The sequence below is a fragment of the Amborella trichopoda genome, chromosome 3, assembly GCF_054954075.1.
Source record: "Amborella trichopoda isolate Santa Cruz 75 chromosome 3, AtrichopodaSantaCruz75HAP2 v2.0, whole genome shotgun sequence".
NCBI lineage: Eukaryota > Viridiplantae > Streptophyta > Magnoliopsida > Amborellales > Amborellaceae > Amborella > Amborella trichopoda.
In genome coordinates this window covers 27536972-27553115 of record NC_142338.1, presented here as the reverse complement: position 1 = coordinate 27553115, position 16144 = coordinate 27536972, and positions in this window count along the sequence as shown.

The window sequence follows — 16144 nt, the reverse complement described above, 5'->3', positions numbered from 1 at the left end:
GGTTACGCCGGTAGGGACTATTTGGACTCATCCGGGATGCCGGTTAGGTATGTTTGGACCTGCAGGGATTGTTTAGACCTATCCATTAGGGACTATTTGGACTCATCTGGTATGCCAGTGAGGTATGTTTGGACCTGCAGGGATTGTTTGCACCCATCAGGACGTTGTTGGGGTCTATATGTGACCTACTTGGGACGCTAGTAGGGTATTTTGTGAAATCCTTTGAGTTATGCATTTCTGTTAAAATGTTTACATGCATTTCAATCATTTGGATTATGTTTAAATGTGTATTTGTGAAAGAGAAATTGTTATCCATAAATGCTTTTGCTTGCATCATTGTTTTAATAGATATTTTTTCGAAAGTATTGATATCTTCCAACCATGATTATTTTTTAGGACTGTGATGATCACTTACTGAGTAGCCAAACTCACCAAACTATGGTAAATATTTTTCAGGGTAATTGCAGTCTCATAGTTAAATGCACAACAGGACCAGCTTGTGAAGAAGATGCAGTCATGTCATAACTAAACTCTCCTTCGTAACATTTGTTTTACTTCACCATTGTAAATTTTTGTTCTATCAACAGATGTATATTTAAACTTTCATGTTAATATTAGTCATGAGTAGACTTTGTAGACTCATAGAAATGGAAAACTGTTTTAGCGCAATAAATGGTAAAGTTTAAGAATTTTTTTTTGTTATCAAGGATTCTAGTATCTTAAAACTTGTGGTGTGACATATACCCTCCTCGAAGGTGATGTTCACTTTAGACGGTCATTTGATGACATTCTTTTGAGATGTGTCGACATCCAAGAGGCAAATAAGGTGTTAGAAGAAGTCCACTCAGGCATTTGTAGGCTGCACCAGTCCGGTCCTAAGTTCTATGAACGAATATGCAGGTTGTGATACTATTGGCCTTCTATGATTGTCGATTCCTTAAGCTACGATAAAAAGTGCTAGGTATGCCAAATACACTTCAGCCTGGTTCACCAACCTCTAGAGCCCTTGCACCCTACGGTTGAATCATGGCCCTTCTCGTAATGGGGTATGGATATCGTAGGGCCCATTGACCCCCCTTCTGTAATGGGCCATGTTTTCATCCTAGCTGCAACAGATTATTTCTCTAAGTGGGCTGAAGCTGTCCCCCTTAAGCAAGTTCTTGGGACAGTGGTGGCCTACTTTGTTCGACATCATATCATATACCGCTTCGGAGCGCCCGACCAGATCATATCTGACAATGGCCCTCAATTTAGAAGTCATCACATCGATCGCCTAGTTAATCATTTCGGCTTCGTATGGAGGTACTCAACTATGTACCACCCTCGAGCGAATGGATTAGCTGAGGCTTTCAATAAGACTCTATGCAATGTTCTAAGAAAGTCAGTATCAAAAAAAAGGAAGAAATGGCATGAGAGGCTTCCCGAAGTACTGTGGGCTTATTGCATTAATATACGAAATGCTACTGATTCCACTCCTTATTCTCTGGTTTATGGGGGTGAAGCAGTTTTACCTCTTGAAATACAAATCCCTTCATTGCGAGTAGTTATTCACCAGGGAATAATCGAAGATGAGAAAGTCAAGCTCCGGTATTAAGAACTGGATGGACTCGATCGAAAAAGGCTAGAGGTTAGCAGAACGTTGAACTCAACCAAGGGAGAATGAAGAGGGCTATTGACAAATCTGTCAAGATCCGCTCATTCACCCGTGGTGATTTAGTCTTAGCCATCAAGAGGCCTATTGTTATGCATGGCCGGTGTAAAGGGAAGTTTGAGCCTAAGAGGGAAGGTCCCTTTCGCCCAATGGGGCCTACATACTAGCACATCCTAGTGGAGAAGAGGCGATGCCCCCTATCAACGAACAATACCTAAAGAAGTACTACCCGTAATGCGTAAGGACTCAATGCGAGAACAAGCAAGATAGTCCAAACAAAATGCTAACCTTTTTCTTTTATATTGTAGTAAAAATGAGTTACAAGTTACAAGAACCCATTACTAAGGAGGTTACAAGTCTCTTGCGTTTGAGGATAAGAAGACGGTTACAAACCAAAACTTGTGCTTTTTCTCTTGCATCTGAGAGTAAGAGGACGGTTACAGGCCAAAACAAATGCATGTCCCATGAGGAAGAAGCAAACCCACAAAAGGAAGGACCTCCTCATAAAGAAGAAGTGAAACCACTTAGAGAGTTCGCTTTAATTCATCTAATGAGTTAGAGGATGGTTATAGGCCAGAAGACAAAGTAGAGCCACTTCAAGAAGTTAGCCTTAGTCCATCCGATGTGCATGTCAAACATACAGGCCAGATACCTCGTCTGATGTGTATGTCAAACATACGATGTAGGATCCATTCGACTTGTATATCAAACATACAAGAGGGCCTGCCCTGGCAAGGACTTGGCCTATGATGAGAAACACATCCTATTCACAGTGGATGCCCTTCCACAGAAAAACGAAGACCTCACTGCTGTCCTAGAGGGTTTGGCTTCTTTGGCTTCCAACAGATACCACAAACCATGCCTCATCCTTTGTCACTTTTTGCTAGCCCATGGACATCGACGTATGTAGCTTATCACCGAGTGCCACGAATCTCGCACATGACTTACTGACACATGCGAACATCTTTCTTTGCACCGTGATAAGCCACATGTGCTGACGAGCGCCGACTGACGTCAGCGCCGATTGCGTTCTCCAAAGGCCAGCACCAATTGTACTCCAAACCCTTAGCGCTGGCTATTTTGCTTGAGGGTCGGCACCAGTTGTATTAGCACTCCAAATCACCAGTGCCGGCTACCTTAGCGCCAATTGGACTTCTGTTAATGTCGACCCTGTCAGGACTGCTTCGCCTCCCAAGACTCCTCGTTTTCACACCTCCTTAAAAGGTCATAGGATTTCCAAGGATAACGGTTCACCTCCAGCAACCAAACGCCTTCCTCGCGACGGTTCACCTCTAGCAACTGTACACCTTCCTCACAACGATTCACCTCCAGAATCCGTACGCCTTCCCCACGACGTTTCACCTCCTACAACCGTACAACCCACCTTTGGACCAGAATTTCTCTCACACGGCTGGAAACTCATAGAAAACTTTCCCGCCTATCGTTTTAGCCTGAACTTCACCAGAACCTCACCGGGAAACCTTTGCGACACCATGAAAGTGCCGAAAAACTTCCACAACAGCTGGGAAGCCCTTAAAAGCCCCCGGAAAGCCCTCAAGACATGCGAAAATACTCTCAAATGTGTTTTGCTCCTCTTCCCGAAAGAAAAACAATAGCTGGAACCTGCTCTGCTTCCCGAAAAGATCCTAAAAAAGCTCTCCTTTCCCTGCTACTCTTTGTACAACTTCAACAAATTCTAGACAAAGTACGCACGCCGAAGGTCTTCTCGACAAAACCCTTGCCGGAATCCTACTGCCTACCAAAGAACCTTCCCTACGGAGGCTATTGCTGAAGTCCTACTGCCCGCTGTAAACTTCAAATGAGCACTCTCTCCTCGCAGTTAAAGAAAACTTGCTTATGTTTTTACCCTTGGTGGAAAATAAGGGAGAAAGGGGTTTTACCCCCTTATATAGACTACACTGCCCTCAAAAGCCCTTCACAAACTTGGAATACCAGTTGCGTCCAAGGGAAGCCAAGCGACAACAAGATGGGTCGGGTTTCGACACGAGGCCCGAGGAACTCTCATCAATCCATCCCTAGTTCCAGTTTATGAAGTGCCAGGTAAATTTCTAAACAAACCTAGCGCTAGTTGACGTAGCATCGGGTGTGTTTTCAAATACAGCCTAGCACCAATTGACTTAGCACCGGGTGTGTTTTCAAATACAACTTAGCGTCAGTTGACTTAGCGCTAGGTGTGTTTTCAAATACAACCTTAGCGTCGGTTGACGTAGTGCTAGGTGTGTCTCGAAATAACCCCAGCATCAGTTAACTCAGCACCAGTTGACTTCAGATGATATCCCCGGTCATTCACAATGCCAGCTGAACACGCCGATTGTGTTACAACGCAGCGCCGATTGTGTTGTGAGAACTCAGCGCCGGTTGCATTGTGAGAACTTAACGCCAGTTGTGTTGTGAGAACTCAGCACTGGTTGAAAATTCACAACAAACCATCAGCGTTACACATGGCGCCGGTCGTATTTCAAGTAGTATATGCCCTACCACTATCCCTAGTGGACGTGCGCCCAGGCCATTGCACCTAAACTGTGACCTTCCCAATGGAGTCATGAGTTGTCCCTCATCCCCCACTAGAAGTCATACCCATACTGCGACCCATCGTCCTCAATGAAGATAGGGTCATTCTTGCCTCCCCAATCCCCAGGGAGTCGGGTTACCAGTCATAAAGTCTCATCTCTCACCCCAGAGAGTGCCTTACCCCTTTAAAAACCACAACAAGGTCCACTTCTATTGGTCATCCTTCATCAGGTCACCATTCCACCTTGCCCTCAATTTGTGAATGGTCTCATGTTATCCCCATGGAGTCAGATTACCGTCCACAGGCCTATTCCCCATGGAGCTCCACCTACATGGAGACCCACACCACGGTCCGTGCTACATGACCCTAAACTGCACAGCCTTGGTCTAGACGCACGACCTTGAAGTCCACAATCTAAACTATATGACCTTAAACTGTAGCAGAGATCTTGCACGACCTTAAACTGCATGGTCCAAACTATATGACCTTAAACTATAGTCTACATCCCGGTCGCACGACGTTAAAATGCATAACACCACGGTCCAAACTATACGACCTTAAACTGTAGTGGAGGTCAAGTTGCACGATCTTAAATTGCATGGTCCTAATTGTATGACTGTAAACGCATAACTATGGTCCAAACTATACGACCTTAAATTGTAGCGGAGCATGGTCCAAACTATATGACCTTAAAACATAGTCTATGTCCCGGTGACACGACATTAAACTGCACAACACCATGGTCCGAACCATATGACTTTAAACTGTAGAAAAGGTCAAGTTGCACGAGCTTAAACTGCATAGTCCTAGTTGTACGACTTTAAAACTGCATAACCACGGTCCCACTATATGACCTTAAACCATAGTACACGTCCTAGCCGCATGACGATAAATTGCTTTGCCCAGGTCAATGAGGCATGACTATAAACTTGCCCCCACATACACACACACGCCTTTATGTGCACTTTCACGCACACCTTTCCTAACCTACCTGTTAATGTGTGCATATCACCTTCATTACCTCCCTGTGAGTTCATCACCCTACATCATTCCTCAGTAAGTCTCACCCATGCTCACAAAACGGTGAACCATCCCATCATCCATACTCATTGTAAGTTAGTGGGTGACCATCGTCCACTCACCTTTCATTCATCACCCATATCTCATGAGTAGCCTCGAGCCATCTCCCCAAGAGAGCCAAACCACCACCATACTCATTCCATAGCTTTCATAAACTGCCATCCATCACCATTGCAATCCAGCTATATGACCTTAAAACCATAGCGCACGTCGCATGACGTTAAACTCCTTCGCACGGGTCAAGTAAGCATGACCATAAACTCGCCCTCACAAAAAAAAATTAAATAAATAAATAAATAAATAATGGCCATGGTGTATACTTGAACAAGGGAATGCTATGAGTAAAAATGACGGACGGGCATGGTCACGAAACCATGGGTAAAAGAGTTTTGTGAATAAAAATTAGGCACGGTGAAAACCCGAAAGGGCATTGTGAGTAAAAATGGACAAAAAGGGTGGACATGGCCAAAAGGTCATGGGTAAAAGAGCCCCAAATAAAAAGAAGTTGGTGAAAACCATCTCTACAGTGCCGCTTCCCCAGTCTAAGTGAAAAACCGCAAGGGACGCTTGGACCAATAAACAGGCAACTTCAGCCAGCACTCCCTTCATCGTCAAGACATCGAATAGGGTGTAGACGTTAAAATCATCTCTGGACATTTCTTCTTTAGTCCTGGGTGAATAGGTAGCCCAGTCGACACCCCTCTTCAGTCTGGGTGAACAGGTAGCCCTGTTGACGTCCTTTTCCAGTCCTGGGTGAACAGGTAGCCCAGTCAATGTCCTTCTCCAACCTTGAGTGAACAGGTAGCACAGCCGATGTCCTTCTTCAGACCTGGGTGAATAGGTAGCCCAGTCGATGGCCCTCTTAAGTTCTGGGTGAATAGGTATCCCAGTCGATGTCTTTCTCCAGTCTTAGGTGAACAGGTAGACGAGTCGACATCCTTCTCTAGTCCTGAGTGAATAGGTAGCCCAGTAGACATCCTTCTTCAGGGCTGGGTAACGACGTAGCTCAGCCATTGTCCCTTCTCTTACAAGAAGTCCTCCCCATGCATGGAGTGTGCATGCCTTCGCCTTCTCTTACAAGACCTCCTCCTCATGGATGGAGTGTGCATGCCTTCTCCATCTCTTACAAGACCTCCTCCCCATGCACAGAGTCTGCATGCCTTCTCCTTCTCTTACAAGACGTCCTCCCCATGCACGGAGTCTGCATGCCTTCTCCTTCTCTTATAAGACCTCCTCACCATGCACGGAGTGTGCATGGCATCTCCTTCTCTTACAAGACCACCTCCCCATGCACGGAGTGTGCATGCCTTCTCCTTCTCTTACAATACCTCCCCAAGCACGGAGTGTGCATGCCTTCTCCTTCTCTTACAATACCTCCTTCCCATGCATGGAGTGTGCATGCCTTCTCCTTCTCTTACAAGACCCCCTCCCCATGCACGGAGTGTGCATGCCTTCTTCTTCTCTTATAGACCTCCCCCCATGCATGGAGTGTGCATGCCTTCTCCTTCTCTTATAGACCCCCCTCTCCATGAGGCTAACTGATAAAGTAGCCCAGTCATCATCCCTTCAAGGCAGAAATTGACAAAGTCAGGGCACAACCTGCTAGATACTTCAGCTCGCCTAGCTGGCACGATCAGACCTCAAGGATCGGCTAATAGAACCTACCCCTGACCGGACTCGATAGACGAGACCAATAGTGGTACTCTGATCGTCAAAAGCAAACCTGGTGTAGCAACAAACAAACAGAGCCAAAAATTCTCCTCTCCCCCTAAAGTCTCCATGGATGGACCCGTGAACAATGCATCCCTACGTATGAGCAGCCTAGTTACACCATTATGTAAATCTCCTCGACGTTCACGTGGTCTTATGGCTAGGAAAGAAAAAATTAAAAGCTAAAGGAAACTCTCCGAATGATTGTCCTAGTCTCTTCTCTTGAAGATCAACTTTCGACGAGGCAAGCTGTTTGAACGAATTTTTCATCGCCTTGGTCCCTAGTATGAAGCAGATTAATAAAGCCTATGAAACAGTGGAAAATTCTCGACAGTCTCAGAATGGCCCCAGAATTGTTCAAGATTGTCATTAGAACTTCAAAAGACCACCTGCCAAGTTTCGTCACTATCAGACATGTCTCAGGCAGTGACCACAAGGAAACAGTTTTCGAAAAATTGGCCTCTAACGCCTTGAAACGGACCCTACAACTGGAGCTACATTTTTGGTATCTTAAATTACTGTTGGATCACTGCCATTGGATCAAGCACAGTTGGAAACCCCTATGGGCTAAGTTTCGGCTTGATCAGATACTTCAGAACAAAGATATGAGCAAACCATTGAAACAAGAGAGGTGGCACACTATTCCCGTATGGCCTCACTGCACCAAAACACCATTAAAGGTGGTTGTTTTTACAGTCAAGGGCAGTCAATTTCAGGGCCCGTAACTTACTCGTTTCAAGTCGGATCGCTCCCAAATTTGATGAGCATATTCGTCTCATCAAGACGAACAATTCGATATGTGGCACGCCCCTAGACGATATCCAAGCAAGGAGAAAAGCTCGAGAGAAGTTGACGATCCATGAAGAAATTGCAGAAAATTCAATAGGGACATTCCTCGCTCGATGAACCAAATCACGACTCCTGCTTAACAGATCGACATAAAACTAATTCCATTGTTTGTGTAAGGTTCAGAGCTACCATTGGACCGAACCACACACGTTATGGACGGTCATATTTCATGCATGAAGCCGACGAAGTTACTGAAATTCCAACATCCAAGATTCTAGATTCCGGCCAAAACTCAAAAGTTGTGAAATCTTTGTTCGACATCCAAATCGCGTTTCGATTGTTGCCAAGCGATCATGATGACATGCTTAGTGCGCTACGATGAAGAAATCATATAAAAAAATTAAGGAAAGACCGCACTATCGATTCGAAGTTTCTAAGATTCAAACAAATTTCAAGTCTCGTGATCATGACTCAAAAACATGATTTATGGCTTGAAGTTGATATCAAAACAATCACCATGTCGAGCCCTACAAGAAAACAATAATCTTTCGATTAAACGGGCATCAGAACAACCCCGAGTCAGCTACGAAAGATCACGCAAGTTCTCGAGTAGTCACAGGGACTATTCTGAAATTCTACACATTATTAGGTAGGGGTAAAACAGTCTTTTTGTACCCATTTTTAGAATTTCTTTTACTCAATTAAATCTTAATTTTCAGTAATTAGGTTTAATTTTGATCAATCTACCCATGTTTGTGCACAACTCTATATAAACAGGCACTGCCTCATTGTTAAAGGATAGCACGCAAACCCCCCACCACCTCTCGATCTTGAGTGGATTCTTTAAAGATTCAATAAAAATTTTGATTCCTTCCTTGAGCCTGTGAGTACGTCTTGAAGAAAGAGAGAGGAGAGAGAAGAAAAGGGCTAGTACCCTTCGGGCAGGTAACTTTCTCTCTCCTTCCCTCTTTCTCTTCTCTCTCTTCTCTCTCTCTATTCTCTCTCTATCAACTGGAGAGACCCAACACCAGTTGGCCTTCTCTCTCTTCTTCTGTCAACTGGCGAGACCTAGTGTCGGTTGGTTTCCTCTCTCTTTGTCTATCAGTCGGCGAGACCTAGCACCGGTTGGTCCCTCTCTCTTCGTCTATCAGTCAGCGATATCTAATGTCAGTTGGTCCCCTCTCTCTTCTTCTATCAGTCGGCGAGACCTAGCGTCGGTTGGTGCCCTCTCTCTTCGTCTATCAGTTGGCAAGACCTAGCGTCTGTTGGTTTCCTCTCTCTTCTTCTACCAAACGGTGAGATCTAGCAACAATTGGTCTCCTCTCTCGCCTTTTATCAATTGGCGAGACCTAGCGTCGATTGGTCTCCTCTCTCTTCGTCTATCAGTCGGCAAGGCCTAGAGCCAACTGGTTTTCCCCCTCTTCTTCTTTCAGTTGGCGAGACTAAGTGTCAGTTGGCTCCGTTTCCCTTTTCTCATCTGACACAGTCGGTGAAGCTTAGCGCCGACTGCTTCCTCTCTTTCCTATCTCCTAAAATACTCGGCGATGTCTAGCGCCGACTGCATCTCCTCTTCCTTCTTCTCTCTTCTTTCGTCTATCCCCTTCCTATCTTTAACCATTCCTCTGCTGCTCTCTCATTCGACGAAGGGAGATTGAGGTTAGCATCTCATGGCAGTCCTGTCATCTAGTTGTAATGTTGTCGCGTCAGGTTCGCTTGGCCCGCTTTACTGCCACGACAGACTAACCATCCTGCCTAGCTAGTCGATATCAGTAGTAACGTCTAGCAGCGATCTTGTGAGCCTGTCTCAGTTACGGAGCCCATTTCACCACCATGCTATGTCAATTATCCACTAGTCTAGTGCCTGCCTTAACCTTCTTGCCTGGTTGAACTCTTCTCTCCCCCCCTCTTTCTTTCTTCTTCTTGAATGCGCATGCTTGTGTATGCTCATCAAAGAGGAAAAAGGTGACGTCTGACCCACCTGTCCCATAACTTTTGTCATATATGTGTGTGATTGCAAAAAGTAGAAAATAAGAAGAATACGAGCCAAGGGACGCGATTCCGAACCAATTTCATTACTGGGGACTTTCTTAGTGATCTAAGAGGGCGCCCACGCGCGTCAGCCCAAGTAAGTCCCGAACCCACCTTTTAAAATTCCTCTCTTACCGATTAGTAACACCTGCCCCCGTTTTCGAACGAGGTTCCCGAGAGAGCAATCTCATGAACGTCATGGTCTTCCCCGAAACCCGAGACGTGAGCCGCCCGATTCCCCAGGGATCTGGAGGGCGAGATCCAGGTCCCTAACCAAGGACCGCTCTTGCCTCAGAGCTAAGCTGCTCCAGTCTGCAAGAATTCATGACCATCACCTCTCGATATCGCTGTCAACGGTCTTTCAAATCAGCCGCATAGGCTTGCAATAAATCAAACTCATCTTCTGCATTCAGAATCTCTCAAGAAATGGTCGCTTCTTCCTACACGAGGCAAGCTTGGTAAGAAGCGAGCCGCTCTTGCCTTTTCTCGTGCCTGTTCATGAGAGCTTGCTGGTTAGCCAGCCTCGCGCTCATAGAAGCCAAGCGTGTCTCATAAGCTGCCTGCACTGAAGTCTCGTATAGAAGAGCCTCGGCTCCCCAACTTGAGAGATTCTGCAGCAACTCTTTCAAGCGAACATAGGTCCCTTCATCATCATACATGGTTTGTAATCTTGCCACGCAATCCTCAACAGCCTCGATATCCCCTTTGAGATCAGAAAGAGGATACTCCCTAACCCCTTGGAGTCCAAACCGAAGCATGCACTTCATGATGAGCACCTTAAAATTTGATGCTGATGAAGACTGGGTCGAAGAACCAATAGAAGCAAGCGGCAGAATATCAAGCGTTGAATCCCCCTACACGAGGCCCAAGGATTCGAGGAGGACGGTACGATGACCAGCCGAGGGCTCTCCAGCCTCCATCCATGGAGCAGATATCTCCGGACCCAATGGCGTTACTGACATCAAAGAAGGCGCCTCCGAGCTAAGCCTCCCCTCAGCTCCGTTTCTAAAGCAACTAGGGCAGGAGCTGCTAAAGTTGTTGCACCAACACTCGGGACCCCATCCACGGTTTCGACATCAATCAGTATCGACATCGCGGGGGGTGAAGCTAAAATCACAACAGCCTCCACTTTCACGCGTTTGGTGGAAGAAGCTGTCAGCAACGCACCCATAGCAAACGAACCCCTCCTTTTTGATTGGGCGCTCTTCTTCAAAACTAAGGGGACCGACTGGGGACCCTTAGTTCCTTTATTCCTTTCTCCCTCTCTCCTCTTCTCCCCCCCTTTCAAGGGAACACTCCTCGACCCTGCACTCGCAAAAGTCCTCTGGCCATGCTCGAGCCTAACATCTGCACCCTAGATCGATCTTCCCTCATGGCCCGAGGCCGCTTCCTCCCTGACACATTCGGAGATGGACCTGACATCATAAGAAAGGGACGTTGCCTTGCCCTAAAGAGACAAGTGTCCCAGGCCAGCACCTACACGACTACTAGGCTGAGCAGGTCCTCCAGCATGAGTAGTGCTCAAGAGCAGCGCTATCTCACAAGAGGGTGAGAGGGCCTCAAGAGAAGTCCCACCGACAAAAGAAATGTCAATGTTAGGATCAGCTCTCAATTCCTTTTCACGAGGTAGACAACCCACGTCCAGGATTTCCACTGCAAAGAAGAGCCAGAAAGAGCGAGAGGAAAAGTTAATCTCAAAAGGAAACAATGCCATGGTCAGACCAAAAGCAAGCTAGATAAAGTGAGTGAACAAGTAAACACTACCTGGAGTAGGAATCGAACTGGTGCCAGCCATTGTCGTCAATGAAAGCACTGGAAGGTAGCAAGAGACTCTACTCAAAAGAGCGATGACGTAGTAGGGCGCAGGCAGAAGACAGAAATAAAATTAAGGCTTTCACTCTGGATAAAAATCCCCGTTAAAAATAAAAAACTATTCCTGTGTACCCTTTTTATGGGCCCAAAAAGATGATGGCTTGTCGCGTAAAATCGGTAGAGTGATGCGTGGCCCAATCAAGAGGGAGCGCGAGAGGCACGCGAAGCGAAACGTTGTGTAAAAATAGGAGCACGGGAGCGCAACGGACATGCGAACTGAAGCACTGCACAAGCGACATGTCACATGAATTAGAGGTACGGAAGTACAAACGGCACGAGAAAGTGACTTGTCACACGTGTAAAAGAGCATGCTCCATCTCGAGGAGGCATAGAGGACAAATAATCAAGACGTCATGCAATGCCGACACAATCCCCTCATTCAGCATTTAGTTCCCCACATGTGTGACTCTGTTCAACAAGGACAATGCACCCACTGCAGGCAAAATGCCACTCGGGTACGTAATACTTCCCCTCAGCCCACACATGCCTCGAGCACACTCAAGAGCTCAACGTACACTCACGCACCACTACACTGGGTAGGCAAGAGAACCATGTTCCTTGCGCCATCCTCACACAGTGCTCCAAAACAAAGAAAAAAGAAAAAAAAAAAGGTTCCTTGCAAAAATCAGAAATGACGCATACCCCAAGGGTTAGGATGAAAACCCGAAAGAGCATCCCAACCATCCAAACAAAGGCGAGCGAAAGTTGTGCCATGGGCAAAATGAACATCCTATATACCATTTCTTATCCTCACCATCAGTGGGGACAAGAACGAAACCAAGGAAAGAAAAGGCGAGCAGGCAGACCATGGACGACAAAAGAAAGGCAAATACATGGTGTAATAAGGAGAATTCAAATCAAATGAGGATTTATTTCATGAACAAAAAAGGATTACAAGATTGTTGTTTTAATGAAATATGTAACTCCCAAAAATACATCCATTCTGGAAGAAGTCTCTCAACGAGAGATACCGCCTCCAAACGCATCGCCGCCTTCTAAGGTAGCAATATTCTCCTAGAGGCATTCTCATTCCCTTCAAAGGGAACTTGAAAATAATGAGAATGACCTCTCGCTCTTTCTCGTGCCCCCCCCCCACAAAGGTGAAGAGTCAGATGCTAGTTAAAAGGAGCAAACGTGAGTGAAAGCTTGACCAAAGCGCTTCTACTAGCCAAACCAACAGTTCACCCTAGTATTGAACAGTGAAACTGACTAAATCACCCGATTGGTCAACCGGCACGATGAGGATGTTGGGCCAGCAAAGGCCATCACAATCTGTCATCATGGCTAGATGAACGAGATTGGGTTCAGGCCTGACAAAAACATCACGCACAACCTTGGACCTTACGCTCTAGAGCCCAAGCAAGCAGAAGGGACTAGAAGGCATGGACCCTCCATCTAGCATGGGTCCGTCAGCACTCTCGCACGATTGAACACCTTCGCCCAGAAGCTCAATGGTCAGACTCACTCCTGGATCCAGGACTCAAGAGCCCGCGTCAACAAAGGACATGGCCTCTCAGATAGATGCCTCAGGAAAGCGATTCTCTCTTCACTCACTACAAAGAAAGCGGAAAGAAGAAGTTTCTTAAAACAACAGGGGAAATTGCCTTCCCACTCACTCTGCCTGACCTTCTTATAGGCTCGCCATCAAAGAACTTCGCTTCCCGAGCACCACCTCGTCCAACCACATGGACACATGTCATTGCAACGACACCTCGTTTGACCGCCATTCAAGTCTTCTGCTGCCTCAGCTTCCAGGCGTCATTTTTTAAGAATCACCTGTCAAATCTTCAGCCAGTTCACCTCCCAAGCGTCATCATCAACAGATCACAACACAGATCTCTCGTCGCTTTGCCTTCCAAGCGTCAATTTCTCTGACGACGTGTCAGTCTCTAGACGCCTCATCTTCCAAGTGCCATCTTCCCATCCATGCATTAATCCCTAGGCAATCCCACCATTCGAGCGACATTCCCCATGTACGCATGCCAGTCATCAGAACGACCCACCTTCCCAGTGTCAAGGGACCTCCCTGCAGATCCATTCCACCTCCACCAAAGGCCGTCTTCAGCAGTCAGTGGGTAACAAAGACATGCACTATGCGCGCCCGCACGGTAGTGTGACCAAGTTGCTTTCACCTCCCCCATTGCCAAACAAAAATCTCCGGCCCCAACGCCAACTTCAAAACTTTGACCCCATCACCAAAACCCAAAAATTTCTGGACCTAGCGCCAATAAAACATTTTCAGCCCCAGCGCAAACACAAAAATCTCTAGCCCTAGCTCCAACATAAAAATGTCAAGCCCTAGTGCCAACACAAAAGTTTATGGCCCTATCGCCAATACAAAAATCTCTGGCCCCAGCGCCAACACAAAAATCTCTGGCCCCAGCGTCAAACAAAAATCTTCGACCCCAACACCAACTTCAAATCTCTGGCCCCCGTGCCAAAACACAAAAATCTCTCACCCTAGTGCTAAAACATAAAAATCACTGGCCCTAGCGCCAACAAAACATTTTGGCCCCAACGTCAACATAAAAATCTCTGACCTCAGTGCCAACAAAAAAAATCTCTAGCCCCAGTGCCAAAACAAATTTCTAGCCCCAGCGCCAACACAAAAATTTCTGACCTCAACACCAAAAATAAATAAAAAAAAATCTCTGGCCCTAGCGCCAACATAAAAATCTTCAGCCCCAACACCAACACAAAATCTTCGACCCCAATGCCAACACAAAAATCCTTGGCCCCAATGCCAATAAAAAAATATCTCACCCCAGCACCAACACAAAAATCTCTGGCCCCAGCACCAACACAAAAATATCCAGCTCCAATGCCAACACAAAAATCTTTGGCCCAGTGCCAACAAAAAGTCTCTGGCCTCATCACCAAAACACAAAAATCTCCAGCCTCAGTACCAACTTCAAATCTCCGGCCTCAGTGCCAAACAAAAATCTCCGGCTCTAGTGCCAACTTCAAATCTCCGACTTCAGTGCCAACAAAAAATTTATGGCCCCAGCACCAACAAAACATTTTCAGCCTCAGCGCCAAAAAACAAAAAAAAATCTCTGACCCCAGCACCAACAAAACATTTCAGCCCCAGCATCAGAACAAAAAATTTTCGGGCCCAACGCCAACACAAAAATCTCCGCCCCCAGCGCCAACTTCAATTCTCTAGCCCCAGTGCCAAAACACAAAACTCTCTAGCCCTAGCGCCAACAAAATATTTCTGGCCCCAATGCCAATCCAAAAATCTCCATCCTCAATCCCAACAAAAAGAAAATCTCTGGCCCCAATGCTAAACAAAAATCTTCAGCCCCAGCGTCAAACACAAATCTCCGGCCCAATGGCCAAAACAAATTATCTTTTCATACCAACTAGATTGAACTCCAGCAGAATTTGAAAAGAGCCCCTAAGAGCAGCTCCAAGCCGCTAGAGACCACTTTGATCATCCCTCAGGGAAAAGCTCAGCAAGGTCTACCCCTCAAAGATTGTGCGGATACCAGTGATCAAGAAGAAAAACATCTATTGAGAGGCAATAAACATGTCTTAGTGAGGATTCAAAAGATGAACTTTGACGATACAGTTTTCATTTCGAATGTTGCACTTCTCGCTTCTCTCGAAGTGCAACATCTGTTAGGGCAAGTTGTTGTACGTCATTTTTTACGTACTTATGTTCCTCACATGAATAAGGAGAGATCCAGTGATAACTCGGACCTACTAGTATTCGAAACACTAACATACCAAAATTGTACTATGAAATAGGCTTCAAACTAGACAACTTGGGAGGAGTACTATAGTACCAAGGAAATATTGTACAAATGTAGCCCTGTGCTAGCAGCTTCATAGCAGCACCAGACCACCGCCATCGCATTCAGAACATCAAAAACCCTCTAATGACCAATTTTGGGCTCAATCGGACCACCCAAAAGGGATCTACACTTGAATTGCCTCAAAATCGGTAGGTTTTACACTATCGCGGTACCGCTTCACTGAATCAGTTTCCAATCATGGAGACTGCAATGTTACATCTCGAGAGGGAGGACAAACAAAACCTTCATCTGGAATCAGAAAAAGCTAAAACTTGGACATGTTCTAGATCACGGCAACCACGTCATTTTTACCTAGAGCATGCACCATACTGCGACCCAGAGTCAAACTTCTTCTAATTAGAAGATGAGCGGAAAACCAGAAAAATCAGGCTTTTAACAAGAAGGCATCTCGAACGTCATGAAGCACAGCTCGAAATCACGCATCGGATCATCACGAAACCGAGTTCAATGCAACCACCTTACGAAGAGGTACAAACTGGTATAACTGTTGTTTAATCCAAGATCGGATAAGCACAAATCCCAAGGTTACAGAAGAAGTACGACTGCTCGATTGCCGAAATCCCTTTTTCGGTGACCTCCCAAATTAGGAAATGTTGCAGATATAGACTAAAATAGACCAAACTTGGCGCAAAACGACTGTGACAGTTTCCTCTTTCATCT